The sequence below is a fragment of the Galeopterus variegatus genome, unplaced genomic scaffold (genome assembly GCF_000696425.1).
Source record: "Galeopterus variegatus unplaced genomic scaffold, G_variegatus-3.0.2 Scaffold410, whole genome shotgun sequence".
NCBI classification, from domain to species: Eukaryota; Metazoa; Chordata; class Mammalia; order Dermoptera; family Cynocephalidae; genus Galeopterus; species Galeopterus variegatus.
The window spans coordinates 382,042-388,413 of NW_007726521.1; the positions used below are offsets into that span (position 1 = coordinate 382,042).

Here is a 6,372-nt window from a genome sequence, read left to right on the forward strand (position 1 = left end):
GCCCGGTAAAAAAAAAAAAAAAAAAAAAAAATTTCTAGAATTAGTAGTGATGGCTACACAAGCTTGTGAATATACTAAAACCACTGAATTTTACACTTTAAAATGGTTAATTTTACATGTAAATTATATCTCAATTAAAAAATGTTTTTGGGGCCAGTCCTGTGGCTCACTCAGGAGAGTGCAGCACTGGTAGCACTGAGGCAGCGGGTTCGGATCCTATACAGGGATGGCCGGTGCGCTCACTGCAGTCGACACCGAGCCGAGGATTGTGGGGGGAAAAAAAAGCTTGTAAATACATAGCATGTCACTACTACATCCCTATTTCTTTCTTTTTTTTTCCACTGGAAAAGTCAACTTTTAACTGTAACTGACCAAACTGCATCCAGGAATGTCTCTGAACAACTGAACAATAGAAACACAACAAAATTCTCCTATTGAAGAAACAAAGGGTTTTCACACGACCCAGTGCTTCTAAAGGTCAGGCCAAGAGCATTCTTGAGACCAGTTCCCCACACAAGTTTCTCATCCCAAGAGGAGGGCTGGGGTGGGTGAGGGACCTGTCCCCTCCGCCCATCCTATTGGAGCTCTTAGAAAGTCACTGTGGGGTTAACTCTCCTTCCACCCCATTCATGTCCTAAGGTAAATGGAGACCCTCTGGGCACCATCCAGAAAGCCAGGGAATGGAGAGAGGCAGTCCCAGTGCCCTTGTGGCCTTTCAGCCAACGAACACTTCAGTCCACTTGCCTAGTTGTTCCCAGTGCCCAGGGTGGGGATTAAACAAAATATGAACTAGAGAAAAACTTCAAACGCCCCATCATCTCCATGATGGAAGTCACATAGCAGAAGAAAAAACGAAACAGCAGCCCTAATGAGAAGCGCCCGCCTTCAGAAGATACGATCAAATTCCAGCTGGTTGGTAACGGTGAGATTTTGGCTCTGGTTGGTCCACTGCTGGGTAATACGGCTGCCCTTCCAGCGTGGTGGCCCCAGGTACTCGAATGAGGACGTCGGGTGGGTGGACAGCATGCGCTTGAGGTCTGAGGGCATGGGATCTGACCAGAAGAAGTCGTGGTTGAGGGCGTCATCACTGTTGATGCGCTGCGCGGGATCCAGCACCAGCAGCTTATCGATGAGATCCAGTGCGTAGGGGTCGCGCACATAGGGCTTCAGCCTCTCCTTCACCTTCCGCTTCTGGCCCTTGACCAGGTCCAGCTTCTCAAACAGCTGGTACTTGCCTACGTTTGGCCACACCTCAGGGGTGATGGAGCCACAGAGCTGGCTGATGAGAGCAAGCTGTTGCTGTTCCGTGTTGCCCTGCATGATAGGGGTACGGGTCCACATCTCTGCCATGATGCACCCTGCACCCCACAGGTCAATGGGGGGACCGTAGTCCAACTCCCCAAGCAATAGCTCTGGGGGCCGGTACCAGAGCGTCACCACACAGTTGGTGAAGCGGTTGTGCTGGCTGTTCTTGTTCAGGCTGAAGGCCCGGGCCAGCCCAAAGTCTGCCAGCTTCAAGACACCATCACGGGTGATGAGCACATTAGCAGCCTTCATGTCCCTGTGCAGGATCTTGTTCATGTGGATGAAGTAGAGGCCATTAAGCAGCATCTGCATCACTCTCTTGATCTCAGAGAGAGTGAACTTGACGAAGACATTGCTCAGCAGCCCAGCAAGATCATGCTCGCAGAAGTCAAACACCAGGTATATGCTGCTCTTGTAGTGATTATAGAAGGATGCTTTGGTTCGGCAGATCTCAATCAAGTTGATCACATTCTCATGTTTTAGAACCTGGAGGATCTTGATCTCCCGCAAAGTTGTAATGGGGAACCCCTCCTTCTCATTCTTTATCAGCACCTTCTTCAGAGCCACCTCCTTGCCAGTCTGGCGGTGCTTGGCCTTAAACACCTCCCCAAAGGTGCCTTGGCCGATCTTGGCGAGCTTCTCATATTTGGACACGTCATCACAAAAGGGGCACTCTATCGAGTCGTACTGCTTTGCCGTGGCCATCTCCAGTGTGCTGCCACCACCCCTAGCCGCCACCACTGCTGCTGCCGCTGCTCCCACTCCAAATCCACCGCCAAGCTCCAGGTCCTCTGCAGCCGTGTCCCCTATTGATTTCCTTGTAGAAGCAAAAAAAGAACATTGAGTAGTGGGTAAAATAATTCAGTTCCTCTCCTCTGCCTAAGTCATGCTTGGAATTTAACTCTCCAGACATACCAATCTACACTGATCCGAAAAGCAACACTTCACACTGGGTGTTGCCTTTCTTTGTCACTTCATTACATTGTGCAAATGCCATGATCATCTTCAACTAGTCAATTAAAAGCAAACATAAAGCCTCTGCCATGAGAGCAGTGGAACTGAACCTTCTCAAATGGTGCCCCTCCTAAATCTTCTCACTCTGTCTCTTTCTTACTTTGGATCAGGGTCCCCAACAAAAGTCCATGGCTAGGACAGGAGAACAATATAAGCCAGTTCCATCTGGATATCCAGTTGGGAATGGCAATTGTCCAACCTTTTCCCAGGCTTCCGGACAGCCATTTCTCTTTCCCACCCTGTAGTGGGAAAACAGTTCACTAACACACTCAGCTATATCTCACTTGACACAGTGGATATGTTTCAGATACATTTCTGAAACTGTCTGTATAAACCTGAATTTTATAAAAATAAGTGAAATTGGAACAAATTCAGGACAAATCTTATTGTGAGTCATTTTATTAATTGACTACCCCTATTTCTTTGGTCATCCTTAATTTTTTACATATCTAGTTTACCTAAAGCACAGGAGACATATATTTTTTATTTTTTATTATTTATTTTAAGCATATTATTATTGCAAATCATGCTTTTCTTTATGCCCTTTACCCAACCTATCCCTCCCCAAACCTGCCCCCCAACTCCAGTATCCTTAGGTTTGTTTTCCCCTTCTGAAAGTTCAACATATTGTTTTGGTCTTTTCTTTCTTTCCTTCCTTCTTAGCACCCAGTTATAAGTGTGAACATGCAGTGTTTCTCCTTCCTTGTCTGGCTTATTTCACTTAAAAAATATGTAATGCTTCACGAATTTGCATGTCATCCTTGTGCAGGGGCCATGCTAATCTTCTCTGTATCGTTCCAATTTTAGTATGGGTGCCGCTGGAGCGAGCACGAGTCGTATAATATAAAGATTCTGTATTATAGATACATTTATACTATCTGAGTATTTATTTATATCTATTTCATCAGAGAAGAGCTTATTGGGCCCAGAACATGGTTAGGCTCAGATCTTAAATTGTGAAGTTAATTTAAAGCTTTCTTTTTAACAAGTTTCAAAACCACACATCTAAAACTTAGGCTAACTCTAGGTAGATTTTGTTGTTTTATTTTTTCTTTCTTTTTAACTAAATGAAACTTCTCTCTCACTTATTTTATATAAGCTGTCAAATCAGCTTATGGAAGAATGAAGCAGGGTATAAATATGTCAAATAATAACTAAGTTTTTAAAAATAATTGTTGCCGAAATGTCCATCGACAGAAGAATGGATAAACAAAATGTGGTATATACATACAGTGGAAGATTATTTTGCCTAAAAAAGGAAGAAAACTCTGACATATGCTACAGTAGCACGGATGAACCTTGAAGACATTCTGCTGGGTGAAATAAGCCAGTCACAAAAAGACAAATACTGTATGACTCCACTTATGAGGTGCCTAAAGCAGTCAAATCCATAGAGACATAAAGTAGAATGGTGGTTGCCAGGGACTGCGAGGATGGGGAGATGGGGATTTGTTGTTTAATGGGTACGGAGTTTCAGTTTTGCAAGATGAAAAGGTTCTGAAGATCCGTTGCAGCAATGAGAATATATTTAACACTACTGACCTGTACCCCTAAAAATGGTTAAGATGGTAAATTCTATGTTATGTGTATTTTACCACAATTTTAAAATTTTAATAAAAATTAAATAGGGGCTGGCGGGTTACCTCAGTTGGTTAGAGCATAGCCTTGTAACGCCAAGGTCACGGGTTCAGATCTCCACACTGGCTAACAAAAAAAATAATAAATTAATAAATTAAAAATAAATAATTCTCTTGGAACACACAAATTTTTACTTAATAAAATCTTTTAAAAACACATTTCCCACCCAAGCTGTGGACTGCTGATATTTTGGCAAATCATACTGTTGATGCCAATGGTTCTGCCTCCTACTGTCAAGGCTTTCCCGTCCCCAGTCACCTTTCTTGGTCATGCTCTAACAAGTGTCCCTAGGAAGTTTTGGCCAAGTGCAGTCCTCAGACCATTAGTGATGTCTGGAGTCCACGAAAGTGGTCTCAGAGGAAAAATAAAACAATTGTGTCCACATACATTTAATAAATTTGAAATGTAAGATAAATTATGATTTTCACAGAAACTTCATTATATCCTCAAGTATCATTACAATCCTAAAGTTTGTGCATTCACCTAAAGACTCGATAGTCAGTTCCTTTTGCTAATATTCAGTTGCTAGAGTGCATCTGATCTCAGCTAATATATTTTGTCATTTGCATATTACTTACATTTTTCCAACTTGCATTTTTCGTTGCAGCTGTAGTGCTTTATTATATTCTCAATTTGCACAAATGGATCAGCAGTTCATGTGAAGTTTAAAAGCAGATAAGAAAATGTTGTCTAAATACTGCTGCACAGAATAACTTCATAAATGCAAACAGTACATAAGAAGTCAGCGTGAATACAGAGTATGACTGCATTACTAGGACAAGATAATCTTTAAGAGTATTGAGCACACTAAAAGGAATGGAAATAAGAAATACAATAATTATATGAAAATTAGATGCTATTTGTCTCTAGACCCCTGTGCTTTGCCTGTTATAAAACTGTCAAATAGTGGCAGGAAGCCAATGAAGCCTTTGACTCCTTTTCAAAAACAAAGCACAGTGACCTCTCTGGTGAACCAACTGAGATTCGCCAGAATAAGCTAAAATTGTGCTTTCCAGGATGCTAAAGGTTCAAGTTGTACCACTGCCAGGAAGTTTGAAAAACCACCCATAAAGTTATTTAGAAATGTTGTGCTAGGAAAGAAAATAGAACGACCTGTTGGCAAAATTCTTTTATCTAATGACAGTGCTGTGCATCACCTAATATCAATGGCATTCTGTATAAACAAGTACTTATTATGGTGTTTATGTGAACAGATATTTCACATTACAGCTACAATACCTTTCCTCCTGGCATATGTAATGAGCATACATAAGCGAGAAGTGCTCCGTGTTTTCTTTTGTTGATCTCCAAATACCCATGTTACAAAAGCAATTTTTCATTTAGGCAAAAATTATTGTGGAGCCAGTACTGAGGTAGCACCAGCTATGCAAGCAACAATGCAAGGCTTTCCTAGGTGACTCAGATTGGTGGCAAGTGACAGAAAAAGAATTGCAAGTGCCTTAAGCCATAGAGCGTTTATTGGCTCATGAAACTTGATTCAGATACTCAAACACTATCATCACAACTGGTTTTGTCTCCATCTCGCCTATCTTCTGCCATGCTAGCTTCATTTTCAGGCTCCACAGTGTCTCCCAGCTGTTCCAATCGCATATGCTGTCAGGTTGAAGACCGACATGCCACTTTTCCTATAGCCCCAACTAAAGTCTACTTGAGTGTATTGGCTAAATATAACTGGGTCACATGCCTACCCATGAATCAGTTTCTGTGGCCAAAGGAATACAATGCTTTGACTGGCCATCCCTGATTCACCATCCTTCCTTAGAGCTGGGGATGAATTCAACTCTCCCCAAAGCACAGAGTCTGATATGCAAGAAGGGCCGGTCTTCCAAAGGAAAATCAGATAATTATACCAAGAAAAGGCTAAATGGATGATGTGGGGATGGGGGTGATAATAGATGCCAACTATAGTGTGTGAACAAAATGACAGTTTTTTCACACTCCTTTATTCACTCGGGACAGCTGGATGTCAGCAGTATGCTTCCTGATTCAGTGTGGAAATAATCTGACTAAATTGCTACCACTCAGAGCATGTTTCTTCAGTATGCTGTGAAAAGCCATAGGCAGCATGTATAAGATGGCTTTTCCATACTGGAGTGCATTAACTGTCAAGAAAAAGATGCTCATACAAGTGTGACATTGGTAATTCCAGTAAAAACCATTTCTTCATATTCCAGTGTTGCTGCTTTCCAAAGTGCAATTCAGTGATGCATTTAATTCTTGTACATTGGATGGTCCAAACTTATCACTTGAGATCCCAAATGCTGTGATTTCTAATGTTCAACATAAAATATTGGGCATAAATTTTTTTTTTTTTTGTCTTTTGTCTTTTTCCGTGTCCAGCAACGGATCGCAACCCTCAGTGTTGCCCCCGTACCGGACCAGGGACCAGCAACG

The 6,372-nt window shown here is 42.1% G+C and overlaps 1 pseudogene; it reads right to left on the minus strand.

Moving 5' to 3' along the window:
- Positions 1-885: 885 nt before the first annotated feature.
- Positions 886-6,372, minus strand: part of LOC103587058 — a 58,135-nt pseudogene continuing 52,648 nt past the window's right edge.